General features: G+C 40.4%; 1 pseudogene; it reads left to right on the top strand.

The window, feature by feature from the left end:
- The first annotated feature begins 63 nt into the window (after nucleotides 1–63).
- Nucleotides 64–9,379, top strand: LOC110152146 (malate dehydrogenase, cytoplasmic-like; annotated as a pseudogene).
- Nucleotides 9,380–27,893: the final 18,514 nt, after the last annotated feature.

The following is a 27,893-nucleotide window of genomic DNA, read 5'->3' as shown; positions in this document are numbered from 1 at the left end:
GATAACTTTCTGTTGTATTTTGGTAGGGGCTGACACATTTGAGAATTCAGTGATTTGCTCGATATGGAGTTCCATACCAAGGTCACAGGTGCGAAGCCTTGTAACAAGACCATAGATTCAGGGACCTGCCCCAAGGTCATCTTCAGAACTGAGCCCCAGAGCAACCATCACCATGAGTCTCCCTGATCTAAAGTTGCCAGCTCTCTCACCCCCTACGAGGGTGGGTAGAAATACCCACCCTAACCAATCTCCTAATGCCACCCATGCAGCAGGAATCTTCTTTCTCTTGAGGCTATAAAAATTGGCTACTAATCCATGAAGAGTATCACCTCTCCCTGGTCTCTCAGGAGGTGTCAGTTTGCTGTATTCTCAGCCTCCACATTACCTCTGTTCTTTGTTCTTAGCAAATTCACTCCTTCCTGAAATACTCTGTGTCTAGAAATTCTTTACCAACCCACACTCAGTAAAACAGTCGACATATATTACTGAATTCATACAAAGAGCTGGACACTGTGCTGAGTGCTGAGATGCAGGAGAGAATAAGATAAACTTGGTCTCTGTCCACATGGCATTTAAAAAAACCCGAAGGTACTGAAAGGCTCAAAGATTATATTTTCCTAACATGTAATATAAAACAAAAGTCTTATAACTACATATGACTGCACAATTGATAACATAAGCAAATACCTAACAGGTCTTTAATTATACTTTGGCAAGTATAACTCCTGGTCCTACATGATGTTCTGGGGGCTTCCAGAATAATCCATGCTGTTGCACACTCCAGGTCATTGTTCATATCCTTGTGCATGCGTGCGTGCTCAGTCACTTCAGTCGTGTCCAAGTCTTTGAGACCCTATGGACCGTACGTAGCCCACCAGGCTCCTCTGTCCTTGGGATTCTCCAGACAAGAATAGTGGAGTGGGCTGCCAGGCCCCCCTGCAGGGGATCTTCTCCATTCAAGGATCTAACCCACATCTCTTGAGTCTCCTGCACTGGGAGGTGGGTTCTTTACCTCCAGCGCCCCCTGGGAAGCCCTCATAGCCTTGTACCTTGCTGGAACTCATTTCCATCAAGGCTCATCTTCTACTTGTCTAAATCCACTCACCCTTTTCGTTTCTCAACACAGCTCCCCCTCCCACATCTGACACCGCTTAGACGATCATATGCTGTGTGTGAACGCCCCATCACCAAGTTTGCCATACTGAAATGGTGATTTATTTGCCTGTCTCTTTTCTGAACTCTAAGTTCCTCTAGGGCAGAGGCTAATTTTCACCGATTCTGCATTCTTTTTTTTTAAATAATCTGTTTCTATCTGGGGCTGTGCTGGGTCTTCCTTGCTGCAGAGGCTTTTCTCTAGTTGCAGTGCGTGGGCTTCTCATTGCAGGGGCCCCGCTGGTTGCAGAGCAGGGCTCCGGGGCGTGTGCGCTTCAGTAGTTGCAGCCCGTGGGCTCAACTGCTGTGCCTCCTGGGCTCTGGAGCGCAGGCTCGATTGCTCGACAGCTGCGGCGCACGGGCCCAGCTGCTCTGCAGCGTGTGGGCGCCCTGTATTGAACACGTATCTCCTCACTGGCAGGCAGATTCTTGGCCATTGAGCCACTGAGGAAGCCCTTGATTTTGTATCTTTAATGCCTACTACTATATAACAGGTGATCAATAAATGTTTGTTAGCTTGAATGGAAACCTCTATGTTTTCTATCTAGAAACCTACATCTGCCTAATGTAAGACTTCATGTGACAGCCTATATTGCCAAATATCTTTAAAAAGCATCTATCAATACAATCTATGAGATGTCAGGAAAGGTCATAACTGAAAACATTCACAAACTTGGTTACACTCTCTTCTCATCCACACCTTAGGTCCACATGAGAATCTGAGCCAGAGAAGGGCGTTATGTCTACCAGCCTGATCACATAAAGTCCACACCTTTTTAACATTTAAAATCCCAAAAGACAGGCTAAGTCAGACAAGCTGCTGCTGCTGCTAAGTCGCTTCAGTCGTGTCTGACTCTGTGCGACCCCACAGACGGCAGCCCACCAGGCTCCTCTGTCCCAGGGATTCTCCAGGCACGAACACTGGAGTGGGTTGCCATTTCCTTCTCCAATGTGTGAGAGTGAAGTCGCTCAGTCGTGTCCAACTCTTCGCAACCCCATGGACTGTAGCCTACCAGGCTCCTCCGTCCATGGTATTTTCCCAGCAGGAGCACTGGAGTGGGGTGGCATCTCCTCCTCCGAGTCAGACAAGCCTCGGGTCTATAATGCTACTTAAGTGCTAGAGGGAAACATTCTCTGGTACCAGAACTCCTCCTGAGGCAGTAAATGAGCTTTTTCAGAGACAGAAGGAAACAAAAAGAGATATGAACATATGAAAGTATCTACCATCTGTGAATATTATCTCTGACTCAGCACCTCAAATACACAGGAAGTTCCCCTCATTGATTAATTGCTATTTGGGTATCTCTGGGTTATCCATTGCCATAATTGTGCTTCATAATAAACCACCCCAAAGTCAGGGCCTTAAAGTAACAAGCATTTATTTCGTTCACTCTAAGTTGACAGTTTTGAGTGAGCTTAGCTCGGCGGTTCTTCTGATCTCAGATGGATTTCCTCGTAGATAAGGGGGCTGGCTGGTAGCTGGCTGGTCCAGGAGGGCCCTAGCTGGGAGGTCTGGGACAGCCTGGTTCTCTTCCACACGTCTCTCACGTCCTTCCTGCAGACTAGCCTAGGCATGTTTGCAAAGCACGGCAGAGGGGAACGGTGAGCAGGCCCGATCACGCAAGAGGGAAATAAAAGAGCATTTGTGCTTTCCAAGTCTCTGCTTGTATCAGGGAGGCTAACATCCTATTGCCCAAAGCAAGTCACATGCCCAAGTCTAGAGTCACAGTGGGAGGAAACGTTTAAGTTATAGGACAAACACAATGGACTTATGGAGGCCATTATGTGGGGTCATTAACACAACTAATTGACGGACACCTGGCTTCCTGAACCTACCCTGACACTAAACTTTAAAAACTCATTCAAGAGAAATGGTTGAACATTTCCACATCATGAATTCTGGATACTTCAGAAAGCAGAGTTCTCTAGGAAATATACTTTAAAAGTTTTGAAGTTTTATTTGGAATTTGGCACAGTCTCACAAATCTACAGATGTTTTAAAGATATATGTATTCTCCATCTGAGGTACACTCCTCATATATAAGGGTAAAAGAAAGCTATGCAAAAACAGCAATGGTAAACTGAAAGTAATTTTGTCAAATCCAGCAAAGTAAAACTGATAAGACAGGTGATACAGTGCATCCAACAGAGAAGGAATGTAACAACAACAACAAAAAGATCTAACCTACAAACTGTGCATGTGCAAGTATACACATGCACACCCACAGATACATGAAGAAGCATAGGCAAATATTTGGGACGCATCCTAAAACAAACAACCCAAGACCAAAACAGGCATACAAATCTGCAAAACTGAATCTTGCAATATTTGAAAAAAATAATTGCATTGGTGGTGCTTTTTCAGATAGCAAAAAGCCACATGTTGGTAACATCTGTTGATACAAGGGGACACATGCAAAACCAGTCAACAGCCCCACGGCCAGGTTTTCTGAGAAACGGGAATGCCACACAGGACGCACGGCTGCTCGGTGTCTCTGTAACTGCAGTGATGCAACGGGGGGTCCTGTCCACCTACGGCCGCTCAGCCCCCCGGACCTGCTGCCCTCCACCCCAGCTGCCCTCCACCCCAGCTGCCCTCCACTCCAGCTGCCTTCCACTCCAGCTGTCTTCCACTCCAGCTGCCTTCCACACTCATGGCTAAGCTCACCTGTGCTCCTATGGGGACTGTACCATTCCTTCTGGAAGCTGGAAACTTTCACTCCCCAGCCACTTTCATCTAACCGTTTCTACTTTTACTTCGCGGCCTCTGATCACTGCTTCTTTCTGTGAAGTTGCTTCGTTTCCAAGCCATTCTATCATCCTCTTAGTGTCTGGTACAATCATCTTCCGGGACACTGTTGGCAAACCCTTAATCCAGACCCTGTCTTAAACTACATTCTAATTTAAATATGAATGTCTTTGGGTTAAGAACCCATCACTGCTTTGCTCAGCTGTTGTCAAGTGTTTGTATTATTGGGCAAAAAAAAAGAAAAAAAAAAAAAAAGAATTCCCCAGCTGGGGGTATAAGTGTTACAAGCACCCGGAGGCTTCTCAGAGTGGGGTAGCCTGGTTGTCAAGCTGCTCTTAATAGACCATTTAGTACAAAAGCCACTACCAACAACAAAAGGCTGATACAAGAATGCAAGGACAATTCACTGTGAGAAAACCTATCTACACAATCCCAATGTGTGTTTTCTCAACTCAGAAGACACTGACAGGTGTCTTACAATGTAACTCAGTTCTACCTAGAGACAGATCATCAGATCCCACAGGCTAAGGGCTCAGTCCTTCAAAACTGTCCCACTAACCACTTCAGATGCCGGTCCCCCAAGTTTAGCTTGTAACTCGTGCTGTGGGCTATAGATAGGAAGTTCTCATGACCCCCTTCAGAGTTTGAGGAATTTGCTAGAATGGCTCACAGAATTCAGAGGAACGTTTTCTTATTAGATTGCTGGTTTGCTATAAAAGGATGTAACTCGGGGACAGTAAGATAGGATGTGTAAAGCAAGAGTTGGGGGAAAAGTGCAGAGCTTCCACGCTTTCTCCAAGCACGCCACTCTCCCGGCAAGTCACATCATTAACATAAACTCAGGAGTAGCTGAAAGGGGGTTCTTATGAATATCAAGAAACTTCTCTCGTTTTATTACTAAGGAAATTCTAAGGGTATTAGGAGCCGTGTGCCAGAAACAACTGAAGACTAAATACATATTTCTTATTATAAATCACAATAATATAATAATACATCCTATCCATGGTCAAAGGGGAAAAATTGAAAGATATATTGAAAAAAAGAGCTGACTCAAAAAAAAAAAAAAAGAGCTGACTCATTTGAAAAGACCCTGATGCTGGGAAAGATTGAAAGCGGGAGGAGAAGGGGACGACAAAGGATGAGATGGTTGGATGGCATCACCAACTCAATGGACATGAGTTTGAGTAAACTCCAGGAGTTGGTGATGGACAGGGAGGCCTGGCGTACTACAGTCCATGGGGTCACAAAGAGTCGGACACGACTGAGCAACCGAACTGAACTGATACTGGAAAAAGCAACTGATGTACTAGTATAGAGTTGATATTATTTCACATGGTTTTCTAGTAAAGTTCTTAATCTAACAAATTTTGCTGGGGAAATACAGATAGATGCAAACAAATGCCAAGAATATCATATTCTTTAATGAAAACACAGAAGTGATAGTGAGACTAAAGTGGAGTTACAGGTACCCAGGAAGACCAGAGTGAGGCCGTGGTCCCTGAGTACTGTATATACAGTGGGGCTCAGGACGGAGAAGGAAATGGCAACCCACTCCAGCATTCTTGCCTGGGAAATCCCATGGACAGAGGAGCCTGGCGGGCTACAGTCCACGGGGTCGCAAGAGAGTTGGGACATGACTGAGTGACTAAACAGCAACAAGGATGGAAGAAGATAATGTAACGAAGAGATACATCACTGTGTCCCCTGAATAAAAAAACTCGCATGAAGAGAGGATAAAGGTGGAGAAAGGTGAGAAATTCTTGGCCGTATGTTGACTAAAGTTGTTTTGAAAGCAAGGGGTTTCTAAATTCTTTAAGTTGTTGGCACTGCTGCATGCAAATCCCCTTTGTCTCCCTCTAACTGTAAATGAAGAATGTTACACAAGAAGAGCCACTTTTGTGGGTGAGATTTTTTTTTTTAAGGATTGGGATGTTGAGAAGGAATCCAAGAAAAGAGTCTTGAGATTCATGCCTAGCGTGGGGCAGAGAGGACACCAGCCGTGTGGGATGAAAGATGTGTGAAAGTAAAAGTTAATTTGAAGCTGACTGACACAGCCTGAAGACACCATTGAACATTTTCTCTGGAGAATTCAGAGAAGCTGAAGGAGGGAGGGAAGGAAATTGGACTTCTCATAGGATGCTGACTGAGTTGTTAGACATAGAATGCTGACTGAGTTGTTAGAGTTGGTTTTCTTTAAATATCAAAAGCTGAACCAGCCTCAGCTGAGAACTGAGTTAACTAGTACATGTAGTAATTCAGTTCATGATTTTACAAAAAAGAAAGAGTGGCATTATGAATCCATGGGAAAGGATGCATATATAAGAAAAAAAAAAAAAAAGAAGCAGCAGCAGCCACCTTTCCATACTGATTCAGCTAAGGAAGGATGGAGTCTTATCTGAATGCTAAGTCACTTTGGTCATGTCTGACTCATTGCGACCCCATGGACTGTAGCCTGCCAGGCTCCTCATTCATGAAAGTCTCCAGGCCAGCATGCTGGAGTGGGTTGCCATGCCCTCCTCCAGGAGATCTTCCCATCCCGGGGATTGAACCTGTGGTTCTTAGGTCTCTCCTGCATTGGCAGGTGGGTTCTTTACCACTAGCACCACCTGGGAAGCCCTATCTGAGTTTAACCAGGTATTTGGTCAAGGGATCATCCATTAAAAATTATATACCTACTGTGTGGCAGGCTCTTAGGCATTGGAAATAAAGCCATGAACAAAGTAGACAAAATACCTGCTCTCAAAATCTTTCCATCCTGGAGGGTAGAAACAGACATTTTGAAAGTGAGTGGTAAAATTCTTGGTGGTGGTGGTGGTTTCATCGCTAGGTTGTGTCCGACTCTTTGTGACCCACGGACTGTAACCCATCAGGCCCCTCTGTCCATGGGATTCTCCAGGCAAGAACACTGGAGCGGGTTGCCATTTCCTTCTTCAGTAAAGCTCTTAAAATAGGCTATTTCTGGTATGCTGAAAAGTATACTTTGAAAGTAGGGGATATGAATGAAGAGAATTTAGATAGTGAGCAAAATGACATGGAAAAACTACCTCAAGGTAACAGTGGAGATGGGCCTTGAAAATTATAGAGCAATTAATTCACAATTTAAAGCACAGGTCAGCAAACTCATTCTGTAAAGGGACAGGTAATAAATATTTTAGGCTGTCATTCAGGCTATACTGCAACTCTCAACTCTGCTACTATAGCTGAAAAGAACCCACAGACCATACAAAAATGAGGGCTCTTGGCTCTCCTGGGAATAAAACTTTATTTATAAAACAAGTGGCAGTCTGCAAGCCATCGTTTACCAATTCCTCTTCTAGAGTCAGGCTGCTTGTGCTCAAATTTGGCTTCATCTGTTCCATAATGCATGACCTTGTATAAATTAAACCAATCCTCTAACCTTCATATCTCAAAAGAGGAAAATAAAATAATGCATATAAACTGTCATAGTTTCTGGTTCACAATAAACTCTCAAAAAATCTTAGCCATTATTACTATGTGGCCATTTTTATTGTGATAATAAAATAGCTACTGATAATAAACTTCGTCCTTGATGAGTATGTGTGTGCGTGTATGTGTGTATACATGCTTGTATGTGTATACATGTTTACATGGAAATGTACGCCTGTGTGAGACTGCTCTAATATCCACTTTCTCGATTATGAAAAGATTAAAGAGTGTGCAAATAATATTCCACCAAAAGTGAACATGTTGGAGTTTTCATGGCAGAGGGGCTTTGAGTACCAAAATCACTTCACCTTCTGAGATCATCCTACTGGATCTGAAGGACCAAAAACCAACATAGATAGAACTTCTGGGGCCCCAGAGCAGTATTTTAGACAGAATAACTTAGGCTTTGGAATTTGATTGCTCCAAGAGCTACAGTAGAGGAAGACTCAATGGATACTAAGGTGAAATTAATCCCGGGTTTACATGACAGTTCTGTATAGCAAAGAACTTTGAGAGAAGAAAGTGACATGAAGGAGACTCAGAATCCAGCACGGGGTCACCATGAGACTGCTGTTGGCTACTCGGTGACACATGCATGTAGTGAAACTTTGCAAAACTAGACAAAAAACTGGACTGTAACCTGGATGACTCTCAAAGCTCACACAGACCTTGGAGATGTTTGAGTTCTGACCAGCCAGATTCCAGGAGCCATTTGAATATTCCCAGAGTCTATTCTAAACCAGTCCACCAAAAAAAGCTTAAAAGCAAGGCTTAAACGAATCTAGTCAAGGCAGGTGTTGAAACTGTCCACACAGCCCCCAATCCTACCAACAGTGTTCCTAAGGGTTTCTGTCACAAAACTCTTGAAAGCAGAAGGCCCTTGACTACACATTTTGAAACAAATCAGAGTCCTAATGACTGGAGCAGCTGGTCAAACTGCATATTCACTACTGTACAGTGTTAGAAACGGATCTGCCTTTGGTTAAGACCAGCCTGTAATTTTTCTGCCGTTGGATATTACTCTCATGATGGGTGTCTTGGATGGTGTCCTAATGGAACTGCAAGACTGTGCCCAACCCTCCTAAAAGAGGCCATTGCCGCAGATAAAAGAAAAAAACAGAGAGACTGCCTCAAAGACCTGGTCATGGCCATGCTGTGGGCTCACACCAAAAATGGGATGGCATGGAGAGGAAAGATTTATTCAAAGCAAGTAAGAAAATCTTCAAATGCCAGGGTGCTGCCTTGAGAAACACGCCAAGAAGTCAGTTATGGTTCTCGTGGTAGGAAGCCCAGCCAATACCAATGGCGTGATTGCTCCAAGCCCATCCCCAGGGAGAACTTTCATTGCTTGACTCTTTTGGATCCTAACTGAGCTGAACTGCTCTGTTAAACTCCGTGTAAAACTTGGTGTGATTTCTTTATTTTCTGGCTGTGCCATGGGGCATTCAGGGTCTTAGTTCCCTGACCAGGGAGCAAACCCATGCCCCCTGCAGTGGAAGTGCCAGGTCCTAACCCCCAGACCACCAGGAAGTCTCTGGTGTGACCTGCAATGGTGTGAAGAATGTCATCATCTGGGGAAACCATGCCTCACCTCGGTATCCAGATGTCAATCATGGCAAAGTGAAAGCATACGGAAAGGAAGATGATATTTAGGAAGCTCTGAAAGATGACAGCTGGTTCAAGGGAGGACTCCTCACGGCCACGCAGCAGCATGGTGCTGCTGTCATCAAGGCTGGAAACCTATCCAGTGCAGCGTTGGCCGCAAAAGCCATCTGCGGCCACTTCAGACACATCCAGCTTGGAGCCCCAAAGGGAGAATTTGTGTCCTTTATGTGTTATCTCTTAAGGCACCTTTTACAGTATTCTGGGTGATCTGCTCTACTCACCACCTGTTATAATCAAGAACAAGACCTGCAAGGTGGTTGAAAGTCTCCCTATTAATGATTTATCAGATGAGAGAAGATGGATCTTACTGCAAGGAAACGGGCAAAAAGAAAAGAAACTGCATTTGAATTGCTTTCCTCTGTATGACCAGACAATCATTTTGATGTCACTAAGTGCCCCAAAACAGAAAACTCTCAAGGTTGTCTTTGACTCTAGTATCAAATAATGATAATGCGATACTTAAATTGTGAAAACAACACATTTTAAAGATAGTGTGTTTCTTGGTATAAATTGGTGACAATTCATCATCATGCTGTTAGTGCTGCATCCTAAATAAAATATGTATTTAAATTATTTCAATTATTAAGTAACTTGGCTAACAGAACAAACTTTCACAGTTTAGCATTCTTTAAAAAAAAAAATACATAAGAAAACAGAACTCAGCAGGCTCACATTTAAAATGCCCAGCATGCAATTAACATTTGCTAGACATGCAGAGAAGTATGAACTTGTCTCTCATACCAGATTTATAATCTGGCAACAGAAACAAACTGGGAAGTAACATAAATGATGGCATTAGCAAATAAGAACGATAAAAGAGCTATTTTAAACATACTCAAGTATTTAAAGGAAAATACGAATATAAAGAAGAGGAAAGAGAAGATTTTTTTAAAACACCAAGTATAATTTTCTAGGATTGAAAACTACAGCAATCGAAGTAGGAATTTTACTAAATGCCCTTAAAAATATATTAGATACTATAAAGGAAGAAAAAAATCAGTGAAATTTGAGATATATTAAAAAGAATTGAGAGGAGGAGCCAAGATGGCGGAGGAATAGGACGGGGAGACCACTTTCTCCCCTACAAATTTATTGAAAGAACAATTCAACGCAGAGCAAACTTCACAAAACAGCTTCTGATTGCTAGCTGAGGACATCAGGCGCCCAGAAAAGCAGCCCATTGTCTTCGAAAGGAGGTAGGACAAAATATAAAAGATAAAAAGAGAGACAAAAGAGCTAGGGACGGAGACCCATCCCGGGAAGGGAGTCTTAATAGAGGGTTTCCAAACACCAGGAAACCCTCGCACTGGTGGGCCTGGGGGAGGTTTTCGAATCTCGGAGGGCAACCTAACTGGGAGGAAAATAAGTAAAACCCACAGATCACGTGCCTAAAAGCAACTCCCAGCAGAAAAGCACCCCAGACGCCCGCATCCACCACCAGCAAGTGGGGGCAGAAAGGAGAGGAGCGGGCGGCATTGTTTAGGGTAAGGACCCGGCCTGAGTACCCTGAGGGCAATCGGAGGGAGCTTTTGTGAGAAACCAACTTAAACTGTGGGACAGAAAAAGAGAGAGAGAAGATTAACCGGCCCGAACACACTGCCGGCCGTTAGCAGAACAAAGGGTCTGAGCAAGTCCAGAGGAGCTAGCCGGCTGCGGACCGGCCCAGCCCCGCCAGAGGCAGGAGGCAGGGGGGAGGGGAAAGGGGCAGACTCGGCCCCAGAGACGGCATCCCCTCCCACACTGCAAACAGGCCTCCAGTTTCTATCCAAAGACTCCCTGAGATTCTGGACGGTCGACATCCGCCGGGAGGGTCACGGCTAAACACAGGGCGCACGCAACCGACCGGCGCGGGCGGAAACTGAGGCTGGGACCGCGGAGGGGAGAAGGCGCGCCGCACCCGGGGAGAGTGCGCCCGACAAGCTCCTGGCTGCCTGAGCTGCTCAGGCCGGGGAAGGCACAAAACGCAGGCGCAACCGAGTCCGCGCTTTTGTGGAGTACCCGAAAACTGGAACCGCACGCAACGCAGGGCACGCTCCATATAGAGCAGCCGGGAGCCTGAGCAGCATAGACGGGGAAAGCAGCGCCCCCCCCCCTCCCCACAGCGTGACGGAACTAGCGAACCTGATCAAGAGGCAAACTCCGCCGGCCTCTGTCAGGGCGGAAATTAGACACTGAAGAGACTGGCAAACAGAAGCCAAATTAACAAAGGGAACCGCTTCAGAAGGGACCGGGGCAACAGATTAACATCCCTGTAGGTAACACCGACTACATCAGAAGGGGCCCATAGATATTGAGAAGTGTAAGCTGGAACGAGGAGCTATCTGAAACTGAACCGAACCCACACTGACCACAACAGCTCCAGAGAAATTCCTAGATATATTTTTACCTTTTTTTTCTTTTCTTTTCTTTTTTATTTTTCTCTTTTATTTTCTTTTAAAATTCCCTATTACTCCCCCATTACTCCTTAACTTTCATTTTTATATATTTTTACGATTTTCTTAATTAGGAAAAAAAATTTTTTTTTCTTTTATTTTCTTTTAAAGTCCTCTATTACTCCTCTACTACTTCTTAATTTTATTTTCATTTCACTATAACCTTGCAAAAAAAAAGAGAGAAGCCCTATTTTTAAACCAAACTTTATATATATTTCTAAATTTTTTTGTGTTTTTGTTTTTAATATTGTATTTTTAAGAGTCTAACCTCTACTCTAGATTTTTAATCTTTGTTTTTCAGTATGTGATATAAACTTTGGACATTTAAGAGTCCAATATTCAGTTCCCATTTTTATTCAGGAGTGTGTTGATTACTCTCGCCCACTTTTGACTCTCCATTTTCTACCTCAGAACACCTCTATTTCCTCCTTTCCCCTTCTCTTACCAATCCAATTCTGTGAACCTTTGTGGGTATCTGGGCTACAGAGAACACTCTGGGAACAGAGAACTGCATAGATATGTCTCTCTCCTCTTGAGTCCCCCTTTTTCTCCTCCTGCTCATCTCTATCTCCCTCCTCCCTCTCCTCTTCTTCATGTAATTCTGTGAACCTCTCTGGGTGTCCCTTACGGTGGAGAATCTTTTCACCATTAACCTAGAAGTTTTATTATCAGTGCTGTGTAGTTGGAGAAGTCTTGAGACTACTGGAAGAATAAAACTAAAATCCAGAGGCAGGAGAATTAAGCCCCAAACCTGAGAACACCAGAAAACTCCTGACTACACGGAACATTGAGTAATAAGAGACCGTCCAAAAGCCTCCATACCTACACTGAAACCAACCACCACCCAAGAGCCAGTAAGTTTCAGAGCAAGACATACCATGCAAATTCTCCAGCAACGCAGGAACATAGCCCTGAGCATCAACTTATAGGCTGCCCAAAGTCACACATAACACATAGACCCATCGCAAAACTCATTACTGGACACTCCATTGCACTCCAGAGAGAAGAAATCCAGTTCCATGCACCAGAACACCGACTCAAGCTTCCCTAACCAGGAAACCTTGAGAAACTAATCGTCCAACCCCACCCACTGGGTGAAACCTCCACAATAAAAAGGAACCACAGACCTCCAGCATACAGAAAGCCCACTCCAGACACAGCAATCTAAACAAGATGAAAAGGCAGAGAAATACCCAACAGGTAAAGGAACATGAAAAATGCCCACCAAGTCAAACAAAAGAGGAGGAGATAGGGAATCTACCTGAAAAAGAATGTAGAATAATGACAATAAAAATGATCCAAAATCTTGAAAACAAAACGGAGTTACAGATAAATAGCCTGGAGACAAAGATAGAGAAGATGCAAGAAATGTTTAATAAAGACCTAGAAGAAATAAAAAAGAGTCAATTAAAAATGAATAATGCAATAAATGAGATCAAAAACACTCTGGAGGGAACCATGAGTAGAATAACGGAGACAGAAGATAGGATAAGTGAGGTAGAAGATAAAATGGTGGAGATAAATGAAGCAGAGAGGAAAAAAGAAAAAAGAATCAAAAGAAATGAGGACAACCTCAGGGACCTCTGGGACAATGTGAAACGCCCCAACATTCGAATCATAGGAGTCCCAGAAGAAGAAGACAAAAAGAAAGGCCATGAGAAAATACTCGAGGAGATAATAGCTGAAAACTTCCCTAAAATGGGGAAGGAAATAGCCACCCAAGTCCAAGAAACCCAGAGAGTCCCAAATAGGATAAACCCAAGGCAAAACACCCCAAGACACATAGTAACCAAATTAACAAAGATCATACACAAAGAACAAATATTAAAAGCAGCAAGGGAGAAACAACAAATAACACACAAAGGGATTCCCATAAGGATAACAGCTGATCTATCAATAGAAACCCTCCAGGCCAGAAGGGAATGGCAGGACATACTTAAAGCAATAAAAGAGAATAACCTACAACCTAGATTACTCTACCCAGCAAGGATCTCATTCAGATATGAAGGAGAACTCAAAAGCTTTACAGACAAGCAAAAGCTGAGAGAATTCAGCACCACCAAACCAGCTCTTCAACAAATGCTAAAGGATCTTCTCTAGACAGGAAACACAGAAAGGCTGTATAAACGTGAACCCAAAACAACAAAGTAAATGGCAACGGGAGCATACCTATCAATAATTACCTTAAATGTAAATGGGTTGAATGCCCCAACCAAAAGACAAAGACTGGCTGAATGGATACAAAAACAAGACCCCTATATATGCTGTCTACAAGAGACCCACCTCAAAACAACGGACACATACAGACTAAAAGTGAAGGGCTGGAAAAAAATATTCCATGCAAACGGAGAACAAAAGAAAGCAGGAGTCGCAATACTCATATCAAATAGACTTTCAAATAAAGGCTGTGAAAACAGACAAAGAAGGACACTACGTAATGATCAAAGGATCAATCCAAGAAGAAGATACAACAATTATAAATATATATGCACCCAACATAGGAGCACCGCACTATGTAAGGCAAACGCTAATGAGTATGAAAGAGGAAATTAATAGTAACACAATAATAGTGGGAGACTTTAATACCCCACTCACAACTATGGGTAGATCAACTAAACAGAAAATTAACAAGGAAACACAAATTTTAAATGACACGATGGACCAGCCAGACCTAATTGATATCTATAGGACATTTCACCCCAAAACAATCAACTTCACCTTTTTCTCAAGTGCACACAGAATGTTCTCCAGAATAGATCACATCCTGGGCCATAAATCTAGTCTTGGTAAATTCAAAAAAATTGAAATCATTTCAGTCACCTTTTCTGGCCACAGTGCAGTAAGATTAGATCTCAATTACAGGAAAAAAAATTGTTAAAAATTCAAGCATATGGAGGCTAAATAACACGCTTCTGAATAACCAACAAATCATAGAAGAAATAAAAAAAGAAATCAAAATATACATAGAAGTGAATGAAAATGAAAAGACAACAACCCAAAACCTATGGGACACTGTAAAACCAGTGCTAAGGGGAAGGTTCATAGCATTACAGGCTTACCTCAAGAAACAAGAAAAAAGTCAAACAAATAACCTAATTCTACACCTAAAGCAACTAGAGAAGGAAGAAATGAAGAACCCCAGGGTTAGTGGAAGGAAGGAAATCTTAAAAATTAGGGCAGAAATAAATGCAAAAGAAACTAAAGAGACCATAGCAAAAATCAACAAAGCTAAAAGCTGGTTTTTTGAAAAAATAAACAAAATTGACAAACCATTAGCAAGACTCATTAAGAAACAAAGGGAGAAGAACCAAATTAACAAAATTAGAAATGAAAATGGAGAGATCACAACAGACAACACTGAAATACAAAGGACCATAAGAGACTACTACCAGCAGCTCTATGCCAGTAAAATGGACAACTTGGAAGAAATGGACAAGTTCTTAGAGAAGTATAACTTTCCAAAACTGAACCAGGAAGAAATAGAAGATCTTAGCAAACCCATCACAAGCAAGGAAATTGAAACTGTAATCAGAAATCTTCCAGCAAACAAAAGCCGAGGACCAGATGGCTTCACAGCTGAATTCTACCAAATATTTAGAGAAGAGCTAACACCTATCTTACTCAAACTCTTCCAGAAAATTGCAGAAGAAGGTAGACTTCCAAACTCATTCTATGAGGCCACCATCACCCTAATTCCAAAACCAGACAAAGATGCCACAAAAAAAGAAAACTACAGGCCAATATCACTGATGAACATAGATGCAAAAATCCTTAACAAAATTCTAGCAAACAGAATCCAACAACATATTAAAAAAATCATACACCATGATCAAGTGGGCTTTATCCCAGGAAAACAAGGATTCTTTAATATCTGCAAATCAATCAATGTAATACACCACATTAATAAATTGAAAGATAAAAACCATATGATTATCTCAATAGATGCAGAGAAAGCCTTTGACAAAATTCAACACTCATTTATGATTAAAACTCTCCAGAAAGAAGGATGGAAGGAACATACCTCAACATAATAAAGGCTATATATGACAAACCCACAGCAAGCATTACCCTCAATGGTGAAAAATTGCAAGCATTTCCCCTAAAATCAGGAACAAGACAAGGGTGCCCACTCTCACCACTACTATTCAACATAGTTTTGGAAGTTTTGGCCCCACAGCAATCAGAGCAGAAAAAGAAGTAAAAGGAATCCAGATAAGAAAAGAAGAAGTGAAACTCTCGCTATTTGCAGATGACATGATCCTCTACATTGAAAACCCTAAAAACTCTACCAGAAAATTACTAGAGCTAATCAATGATTATAGTAAAGTTGCAGGATATAAAATTAACACACAGAAATCCCTTGCATTCCTATACACTAACAATGAGAAAACAGAAAGAGAAATTAAGGAAACAATACCATTCACCATTGCAACAAAAGAATAAAATACTTAGGAGTATATCTACCCAAAGAAACAAAAGACCTATACATAGAAAACTATAAAACACTGATGAAAGAAATCAAAGAGGACACAAACAGATGGAGAAACATACCATGTTCATGGATTGGAAGAATCAATATTGTCAAAATGGCTATTCTACCCAAAGCAATCTATAGATTCAATGCAATCCCTATTAAGCTACCAACGGTATTTTTCACAGAACTAGAACAAATAATTTCTCAATTTGTATGGAAATACAAAAAACCTCAAACACCCGAAGTAATCTTGAGAAAGAAGAATGGAACTGGAGGAATCAACCTGCCTGACTTCAGACTATACTACAAAGCCACAGTCATCAAGACAGTATGGTACTAGCACAAAGACAGAAATATAGATCAATGGAACAGAATAGAAAGCCCAGAGATAAATCCACGAACCTATGGACACCTTATCTTTGACAAAGGAGGCAAGGATATACAATGGAAAAAAGACAACCTCTTTAACAAGTGGTGCTGGGAAAACTGGTCAACCACCTGTAAAAGAATGAAACTAGAACACTTTCTAACACTATACACAAAAATAAACTCAAAATGGATTAAAGATCTAAATGTAAGACCAGAAACTATAAAACTCCTAGAGGAGAACATAGGCAAAACCCTCTCTGACATGAATCACAGCAGGATCCTCTATGACCCACCTCCCAGAATATTGGAAATAAAAGCAAAAATAAACAAATGGGACCTAATGAAACTTAAAAGCTTTTGCACAACAAAGGAAACTATAAGCAAGGTGAAAAGACAGCCCTCAGATTGGGAGAAAATAATAGCAAATGAAGCAACAGACAAAGGATTAATCTCAAAAATATACAAGCAACTCCTGCAGCTCAATTCCAGAAAAATAAATGACCCAATCAAAAAATGGGCCAAAGATGTAAACAGACATTTCTCCAAAGAAGACATACAGATGGCTAACAAACACATGAAAAGACGCTCAGCATCACTCATCATCAGAGAAACGCAAATCAAAACCACAATGAGGTACCATCATACGCCAGTCAGGATGGCTGCTATCCAAAAGCCTACAAGCAATAAATGCTGGAGAGGGTGTGGAGAAAAGGGAACCCTCTTACACTGTTGGTGGGAATGCAAATTAGTACAGCCACTATGGAGAACAGTGTGGAGATTTCTTAAAAAACTGGAAATAGAACTGCCATATGACGCAGCAATCCCACTTCTGGGCATACACACAGAGGAAACCAGATCTGAAAGAGACACGTGCACCCCAATGTTCATCGCAGCACTGTTTATAATAGCCAGGACATGGAAGCAACCTAGATGCCCATCAGCAGATGAATGGACAAGGAAGCAGTGGTACATATACACCATGGAATATTACTCAGCCATTAAAAAGAATTCATTTGAATCAGTTCTAATGAGATGGATGAAACTGGAGCCCATTATACAGAGTGAAGTAAGCCACAAAGATGAAGAACATTACAGCATACTAACACATATATATGGAATTTAGAAAGATGGCAATGATAACCTTATATGCAAAACATAAAAAGAAACACAGATGTACAGAACAGACTTTTGGACTCTGTGGGAGAAGGCAAGGGTGGGATGTTTCGAGAGAACAGCATCGAAACATGTACATTATCTATAGTGAAACAGATCACCAGCCCAGGTGATGCATGAGACAAGTGCTTGGGCCTGGTACACTGGGAAGACCCAGAGGGATGGGATGGAGAGGGAGGTGGGAGGGGGGATCGGGTTGGGGAATACATGTAAATACATGGCTGATTCATGTCAATGTATGACAAGACCCACTGCGGTACTGTAAAGTGATTAGCCTCCAACTAATAAAAATAAATGAAAAAAATAAAAATAAATAAAAAAAATAAAAACAATTGAATCATCCAAACTGAAGTGCAGACAGGAAAAAAAAAAAACAAAAAACAAAAACTTCTAGAAGCAAACTGAAACATCAGCAATGCAAACAGAGCCTCAGTAGCCTATTGGGGAAAAAAAAATTAAGTAGCAATTATTTAAAATATGTTATTCCCAGATGGCGCTAGTGGTAAAGGGCCCATCCACCAATGCAGGAGACCTAAGAGATGTGGGTTCGATCCCTGGGTCAGGAAGATCCCCTGGAGAAGGGCATAGCAACCCACTCCAGTGGAAGCCTGGTTCCTCCAATCCTGTTTTTCCTTCTCAAGATTGCTTTTGCTATTCAGTCTTTTGTGTTTCCATAACAATTTAAAGATTTTTTGTCCTGGTTCTGGAGAAGGAAGTGGCACCCCACCCCAGTACTCTTGCCTGGAAAATCCCATGGACAGAGGACTGTGGCAGGCTACAGTCCATGGGGCCCCAAAGAGTCGGACACGACTGAGTGGCTTCACTTTCACTTTTCTGTGAAAAATGCCATTGGCAATTTGATAGGAACTGCACTGAATCTATAGATTGCCTTGGGTAGTATAGTCATATTGACAATACTGATTCTTCCAATCCACAAGCATGGTATATCTTTCCATCTGTTTGTATCTTCTTTGATTTATTTCATCAGCATCTTACAGTTTTTGGAGTACAGGTGGTTTGTCTCCTTAGGTAGGTTGATTCCTAAGTATTTTATTCTTTTTGATGTGATGGTAAATTGAATTGCTTCTTGAATTTCTCTTTCTGATCTTTTGTTGTTAGTGTATAGAAATGCAACAGATTTCTATGCATTAATTTTGTAACTTGTAAATTCATTGATCAGTGTTACTAGATTGACAGATGAGCTCTAGCAGTTTTCTTATAGCATCTTTTGCGTTTTCTATGCATAGTATCGTGTCATCTGCAAACAGTGACAGTTTAACTTCTTTTCCATCTTCGATTGCCTTTGCTACTTTTTCTTCTCTATTGCTATAGCTAGGGCTTCCAAAACTATGCTGAATAAAAGTGGTGAGAGTGGACATCCTTGAAATGAAACTAGATTATTCTTTAACAAAATACACAAAAGTAAGCTCAAAATGTATTAAAGATCTAACCATGAGCCTGAAAACTATAAAATTCCTAAAGGAAAACATGCACAGAACACTCTCTGACATAAATCACAGCAGTATCTTCTTCAGTTTGTCTCCCCAAATAACAGAAATAAAAACAAAAATAAACTAGTGGGACCTACTTAGACATGTGCACAGCAAAGGAAACGATAAAAACAATGAAGACAATGCACAGACTGGGAGAAAATATTTGCAAAGGATGTGCTCACAAGGGACTGGGCTCCAAAATTCACAAATAGCTCACGATACTTAACAGCATCAAAACAAAGAACTCAGTCAAAAAATGGGCAGAAGACCTAAACAGACATTTTTCCAAAGAAGCTAATAAACACATGAAAAGATGCACGACACCACTCAATATTAAGGAAATGCAAATCAAAACTACAAGGAGGTTATCACCTCACATCCTTCAGAATGGTCATCATCAAAAAATCGACAAACAATAAAGGCTGGAGAGGGTGTGGAGAAAAGGGAATCCTCTTACACTGTCAGTGGGAGTGCAACCTGATACAACCATTATGGAGAACAGTATGGAGATTAAAAAACTAGGAATAAAACTCCCATGTGACCCAGCAATCCCACTACTGGGTATGTAGCCTGAGGAAACCATAGTTGAAACAGACACATGTACCCCAGTGTTCGCTGGAACGCCATCCATAACAGCCAGGACATGGACGCAACCTAGAGGTCCATTAAGAGATGAATGGACAAGGAAGCTGAGGTACATGTACACAGTGGAATATTGCTCAGCTATAAAAAGCAATGTATTTGAGTCAGTTCTAATGAGGTAGATGAATCTAAAGCCTATTATACAGTGTGAAGTAAGTCAGAAAGAGAAAGATAAATATCATATACTGCTATATTTTTAAGTGGATAAGCAACAAGGACCTACTGGATAGCACATGGAACTCTGCTCAATGCTAAGGGCAGGCCTAGACTGGAGAGGAGTTTGAGGGAGAATGGATACATGCATATGCAAGGCTGAGTCCTTTCATCGTTCACCTGAAACTATCCCAACACTTAATGGGCTATACTCCAATACGAAATATAAAAGTTTAAAAAATGTATTGGAAAAGGTAAATTTCAGAACAAATAACACTAACAGATTAAGAGGGAAATTGTGTAAAGGTAAAGCATATATAACTATCCTAATGTGTAAACACCTAATAAAAGACATATGCAATACATGAATCCAGAACTCACAGAATTAAATGTGGATCTATTGAATAGATTCATAGAGATTTCTTTATTCATCTCAGAAATTGATAGAACAAGTAGACAAACTCAGTAAAACTACAGAATGTCTGAACAATACTATCATCCACTTGAACTAGCCATTTATAAAATTATCTTCACTCTCCCCAACAAGAGAACATACATGATTCAGGTGCAAATGGAAATTTTACCAAGAATGCTGGAAGATAAAACTAGTGTCAATAACTTGAAAAGACAGAAATGCTAGAGGATATACTCTGACAATAATGGAGTTAAATTAGAAAACAGTAACAAAAGATATATGGGAAATTTCTAAATATTTGGAAAATGTACAACCTATTTTTTAATAATTGACGGGTCAAAGAAGAGATCAGGGGAATATCAGAAAATATTTATAACTAAAAGAAAATTAGGATATAATATATCTAAGTTTGGGGGATATATATAAACGAGGGCTCAGAAGAAACCTGTGTTCTAAATGCTTATTGTAGAAAAGAAAAAAGGTCTCGAGTGAATAAGGTAAACTTTCACCTTAATGAGTGAGGAAAAAGAAGAGAAAATTAGTCCCACATAATAGAAATATGGTAATGATAAAGGTAAAATACATAAAATAAAACAGAAATAAATAAAACAGAAGATGAACAGACAATAAAATTAATGAAACCAAAGCTTCTTTTTTTGAAGAGATCAAACAAAATACTTTTAACTAAGTTTATCGAGTGAAAAAAAGAGAAAACATAAAATACTAATATTAGGAGTAAATGAGACATGAAATATTGAATAAATGCTAAAGAATAGAGGAATATAATAAATAACTTTAGGCCAATAAATATGACAAGTGAAATGGAAAAAAAATCTTGACAGACACAAATTTCCAAAACTGGCACAAAAAAGACATAGAAAATTAAATTTTTTATCTACAAACAGAATTAAATTCATAATTTACATTTTCTCCAAAAGGAGACTCTGGTCCTAGACAGCTTCACTGATGAAAGCTATCACATAAATCAACTATACTTAAATAAACTACAAGTTTTTGGAAAACTTTTCAAACATTTAAGAAATAAATAATAAAAATGTTACACAACTTCTTCAGCAAACAGATAAGGAGTTTCCATGCTCATTTTATTGGGCCAAGCTTACCCTGAAAACAAACCTAGAAAAAGACGCTACAAGAAAACCACAGACCAATATTCCCAGTGAACTTGGATTCCTTAGTATTTTTAAAATGTAGCTTGTAGAATCCAGCAGTATATAAAAAGTATAATACATCAAGAACAAGTTTGGTTTACCTCAGGAAGGTAAGGTTGGTTTAACATTAATCAATTTAATCCATCAACTCAACAATCTAAAAAGGAAAAAGAAAAAGAAAGAGATAAGATCATCTCAATAGAAGCCCCTTGAAAGCAATTGATAAAAGTCAACACTCATTCATGATAAAAAAAAACTCTCAGCAAAATAGGAAAGTTGTTTGCTTCTCAGCAATCTACCTCAACCTAGCAAAAGACATATGCAAAAAATCTAGAGATAATATCATATTTAATAGTAAAACACTGAATGATTTCCCTAAAATTAGTAACAAGACAAGGATGCTCTTTCTTATTACTTCTGTGTAGCTTTGTACTGTGTGTTCTAGTCAGTACAATAAAATGAGTAAAGTAAATAAAAGCATGCAGAATGGAAAGGAATGGAAAATGGAAATAGAAAAATCTCTTTATTTGCAGATATATGATAGTATACATGAAAACTTCCAAGAAATCTAAAAATCACTACTAGAACTAATTAATTCATTAGCAAGGCCTCAGCATACCAGGCCAATATTAAAACATCAAATTATTTAAATATAATGATTTATATTTAAATATATTGTTTAAATATAATTTAAATATCAATGAACCATTAGAAAAGGAAATTAAGAATCCATTTACAATAGCATTAAAAGTATAAAATACTTAAGGATATGTATATGTTATACCAGTATTTTAAAAAATATAAAATATTGCTAAGAGAAATTAGAGGTCTAAATAAACTGAGATCTATACTATACTTGTGAATTAGAAGACTAAATACCTTTCTTAAAAGAAATTTTTATTGATTGATTTACATCCAATTTATTTACTGGATGCATGAATCTTCATTGCCGCTCCTAGGCTTTCTCCAGTTGCAGCAAGGTGGGCTGCTCGAGTTCGGACTGAGGCCTTCCGCGTGCGCCAGCTTCTCTTGCTGGCAGAGCACGTGGGCTTCGGGAACAGCTGTGTCAGTAGTTCCGGCGCGGGGGCTCCAGATCCAGGCTCACTAGTCGTGACATGCGGGCTTCCTTGCTCCACAGCATGTGGGATCGTCCCAGAGCAGTGATCAAACCCATGTCCCCTGCACTTGCAGGCAGATTCCCAGCCATTCGATGACCAGGGAAGTCCCCTAAATACTTTTACTGCATCAATTCCTCCTAAATTGATCTATATATTAACAATCCCAAACTCCTAGAGGTATTTTTAAAATAAAAATTTGACAGCTAATTTTAAAATGTATATGGAAATGCAAAGAACCTGGGAGAGTCAAAACCATTTTGAAAAGAAGAACAAATTTGGAAAATTTACACTTCCTGGTATCCATACTTTCCAAAATTACTATAGTCAATACAGTGTGATAAAGATAGGCTTACAGTTAAATGGAATGGGTTAAAGAGTCCAAAATGACATTGAGTTCTCCCAAAGTTAAAGGACTGTCTTTTCAACCAATGATGTTGAAATAATAGTCTGTCCATTTAGAAAAAAAATAACATTGATCCTTTCCTTGAGAATACATTATACAAAAATTGATTTGAAATATATTATAGTTCCAAATGCAAAGGTTAAAACTATAAACTGCAAGCAGAAAATACATAAAAAATTCTTTTCTCTATTGCAGTAGGTAAACTTTATTTTATCTATAGGAATAGGTAAACTTTCTTAAACATGTCATTCAAAAAGCATGAGTCATAAAACAAAGAGTTAATAAACTGAACTTTAGCAAAATAAAAACTCTGTTCTTCAAAAGACATTGTTAAGAAAATGAGGAGCAAGTTTCACTGCTTCTATGTAATAAATTTCTCCAAAGCTTAGTGACTGAAAACAACAATAAACAATTATCATCTCTTACAGTTTTTGCGGATTAGGAACATGTGAATTTCCTGGCCGTCCAGCTGTGGCTTCAAGTGTTACATGTAGTCATCTGAAGCCTGGACAGAGGCTGAAGGGTTCATTTCTAAGATGCCACATCTGACTGGCAAGTTGCTGCTGGCTGTTTAGCAACAGGTCTCAGTTCTCTGCACAGATCTTCCCAAAGACATTCTTTAGAGCAAGCAACACAAGAGGAAAGGATAAAAGCCACAAATGATTTTCATGACCTGGTACCAGGAGTCACATACCATTGCTTTTACAATTCCTCTTGGAAAACCTGACATGGGTCTGCTCTAAAGATGATAAGACTGTCCCAGAGCGTAGGCACCAGGAGGCCAAGATCACTTGGGTCCATCTTGGAGGCCTGCTTACCACAGCAAGCCACAGTCTGAGAGAAACAGTTCACAATACATGGATCCAACAAAGGATTGGTATATGGAACACACAGAGAATGGACAAAAGCAATTTGAAAAGGGCAAAAGATTGGAACATCCACTTAACAAAAGGAAATAAGTAAATGGGCCATAATCACATGAGAAGATACTCAACATCATTGGTTACCAGGAAAACCAAAATTAAAACACAGTGGCTTATTCTTACACATTGTTAGGACGGCTAAAATCAGAAAGGACTGACATTACCGAGTGTTGGGAAGGAAATAGAACAGCTGGAACTCATACATTGCTGGTGGGAATGAAAAATGGTACAACCACTTTGGAGAAGAGTTTGGTAGTTTCTTATAATTAAATATATACTGACAATGTGACCTAGCAATTCCACTCCTAGGTATGATTTAGCTAAGAAAAATAAATACATATGTCATGACAAAGACTTTTAACTCAATGTTCATAGAATCTTTAGTCATTATAGCCAAAAAAAAAAGTCAAGAAGCAACAGTTAGAACTGGACATGAAACAAAGGATGGGTTCAAAATTGGGAAAGGAGTGCAACAAGGCTGTATGTATATTGTCACCCCACTTACTTAACTTATATGTAAAGTACATCACGTGCAGTGCCAGGCTGGATGAATCATGAGCAGGAATCAAGCCTGCAGGGAGAAATATCAACAACCTCAGATATGCTGATGATATTTATTCTAATGGCAGAAATGAAGAGGAATTAAAGAGCCTCTTTGATGAGGGTGAATGAGGAGAGTGAAAAAGCTGGCTTAAAACTCAACTTTGAAAAATCTAAGATCATGGCATCCGGTCCCATCACTTTACAGCAAACAGAAGGGGAAAAAGTGGAAGCAGTGACAGATTTTATTTTCTTGGGTTCCAAAATCACTGCGGACAGTGACTGCAGCCATGAAATTAAAAGATGGTTGCTTCTTGGGAGGAAAACTATGAGAAACCTAGACAGCGTATTAAAAAGCAGAGATATCACTTTGCCGATCAAAGTGCATATATTCAAAGCTAAGCGTGATTTTTCAGTAATCATGTACACATGTAAGAGTTGGACCATAAAGAATGCTGAACACAGAAGAATTGATGCTTTTGAACTGTGGTGTTGGAGAAGACTCTTGAGAGTCCTTTGGACTGCAAGGAGATCAAACCAGTCAACCCCAAAAGAAATCAACCCTGAATATTCATTGGAAGGACTGATACTGAGGCTGAAGATCCAATACTTTGGCCACCTGATGTGAAGAGCCGATCCACTGGAAAAGACCCTGATGCTGGGAAAGATTGAAGGCAAAAGGAGAAGGGGGCAGCAGAAGATAAGATGGTTGGATGGCATCACCGATTCAATGGACATGAATCGGAGCAAACAGCAAGAGATAGTGAAGGACAGGGAAGCCTGGTGGACTGCAGTCCATGGGGTCGCAGAGTTGGACACAACTTAGTGACTCAACAACAAAGCCAGAAACTGGAAACAAATTAAATGTTTACCAATAAGACAAATATAGGGAGGCACTAGGGCCAGTTTCTGAAAGTTTGGCAAATCAATACAATAGACTAATAGTCAGCAATGAGAAAAGAAATAACTACTGCTGCACAAAACAGGAACGAATCTTTAAAATATGCTGACCTGAAGAAGTCAGACACAAAACTACGCACTGTATGATTCCATTTACACCAAATCCTTGAGAAAGAAAAAAGTATGCTCTGGTGACAGAAAGCAGATTGGTGGTTGCCTAGGGCCAGGGGTAAAACAAGGGAAAGCGGTACTTAGATGAGCAAAAGGTGTGAAACAAGTCCGTGAGAGAGAGAGAGAGTATGAGTGAGGGGAAAACGGACAGGTTACTGCAGGTTTTCTCATCTTCAGCATGCCGCCATTTTGGATCTGATGATTCTTTGCTTCTGTGGTGGGTGTGTGTGTGTGTGTGTGTTGCCCTGTGCACTGAAGGATGTTTAGCACTCTCTGGCCCCTACCCACAAGATGCCAGAGGAAACTGCCCCCAGCTCCCTAGCTGTTATTAATACAATTAAAAATAGCTCACAACATTCACAATTGTCTTCTGAGACACAAGATAGTCCCCAACTGAGAACCACTGGATTAGTCTGTTTACCATACTGCTTCGTAAAAAGTCATCCCCCCAATTTAGTGGCTTAAAACAGTGAACAATTTATTACCTCACAGTGATCGTATGGGTCAGGTGTTTGAGAATGAGTTGGGGGTTTCTGGCTAAGGTCTCTAATGAGGTTGCAGTCAAGATGTCTACACCATCTGATGCCTGACTGGGGCTGGTGGACCCACTTCCAAGAGGGCTCCATACACGTGGAGACTGGCAAGAGGTCTCACATCCTTGCTGGTTGCTGGCCAGATATGCAAGGATATGCCATGTGTGCATCTGATAAGGCTATTGATACGTCTTCACGACATGTAAACTGCCTTCCTCAGAGCAAGTGATCTTAGAGAGAGTAGAGAGGAGCCATGACACCTTTTTTAAGACCTGCTTCTGGAAAGTACATACTGTCACTTTTATGGTATTGTGTCCATTAGAAATGTCACTAAATACAACCCACGTTCATTTGAAAGGGAATTAGTCTCAACTTTTTGAAGGGAGGAGTACTGGATAAATTCATGGGTATATTTTCAAATCTTCAGAGATGGAGAAAGATTCTTTAACAAAAGAGCTGGGGAAAACCATGAGCTCTTTAGAAAAAGAAAAGGTAGATTACAGTAAATTAAATCTGAAAGGATTAAATTATTTAATGGATAAAACAAAATGATGAAGTAGAAAAACTCAAAGGCAGATAAATGACATGATCTCAGAGTGGTAATGGAGGTGTGAAGCAAAAAACAATAGAAAAAAACAAAAATGAAAAAGCAATAATTTTATCACACATCAATATCTCAGTTCAGTTCAATAGCTCAGTCGTGTCCGATTCTTTGTGAACTCATGAATCGCAGCACACCAGGCCTCCCTGTCCATCACCAACTTCTAGAGCTTTCTCAAATTCATGTCCAACGAGTGGGTGATGCCATCCAACCATCTCATCCTCTATTGTCCCCTTCTCCTCCCCTCCTTCAATCTTTCCCAGCATCAGGGTCTTTTCCAATGAGTCAGTTCTTTGTACCAGATGGCTAAAGTACTGGAGTTTCAGCTTTAGCGTCAGTCCTTCCAATGAATATTCAGGACTGATCTCCTTTAGGATGGACTGGTTGGATCTCCTTGCAGTCCAAGGGACCCTCAAGAGTCTTCTCCACCACCACTGTTCAAAAGCATCAATTCTTCAGCACCCGGCTTTTTTATGGTCCAACTCTCACAACCATACATGACTACTGGAAAAACCACAGCTTTGATTAGATGGACCTTTGTTGGTGAAGTAATGTCTCTGCTTTTTAATATACTATTTAGGTTGGTTATATCTTTTCTTCCAAGGAGCAAATGTCTTTTAATTTCATGGCTGCAGTCACCATCTGCAGTGATTTTGGAGCCCAAGAAAATAATGTCTGTCACTGTTTCCAACGTTTTCCCACCTATTTGCCATGAAATGATGGGACCGGATGCCATGATCTTAGTTTTTTGAATGTTGAGTTTTAAGCCAGTATCTACACTATATAAATATATCTACATTTATATCACCAATATCTACATTATATAAATTGTACATCACAATGTCTACATTATATATACATCAATATCTACATTATATAAATTGACTTTTGCAAATACTCTAGCAAAACAATGGACAATGGACCAACAATAAGACACCACTTTTGCCCTGTGATGAGAATATACCCAGACAAGACTTATGTCATGATGACTTTGACACAGTGAAGAAAGACAATCACATACTGTCACATGGTGCTGTGGGAAAACTGAGAATGAAAATTATAATATCAGTAATCTATTATGTGCCCCATAGTTCTAGGTATTCTATTTGTAGCAACTCATTTTCTTTTTACTACATCATGATGTGATGGTATTAAACCAACTTTCTGGTTGAGGCACAGGCTACAGTTTGTGGCCAAACCTCATAGCTCATAGGAGGCAGGAATGTTGACTTATTCAATTGACAAGATAGGTTCAGTGCCTCAGGCTAACCATGCTTTCAGAGGGCCATAGATGGCTTCCCTCATAGCTCAGTTGGTAAAGAATCCACCTGCAATGCGGGAGACCCCGGTTCCATTCCTGGGTTGGGAAAA

The sequence above is a fragment of the Odocoileus virginianus genome, chromosome 15, assembly GCF_023699985.2.
Source record: "Odocoileus virginianus isolate 20LAN1187 ecotype Illinois chromosome 15, Ovbor_1.2, whole genome shotgun sequence".
Lineage (NCBI taxonomy): Eukaryota > Metazoa > Chordata > Mammalia > Artiodactyla > Cervidae > Odocoileus > Odocoileus virginianus.
This window is presented reverse-complemented; position numbering and strand designations above follow the sequence as displayed.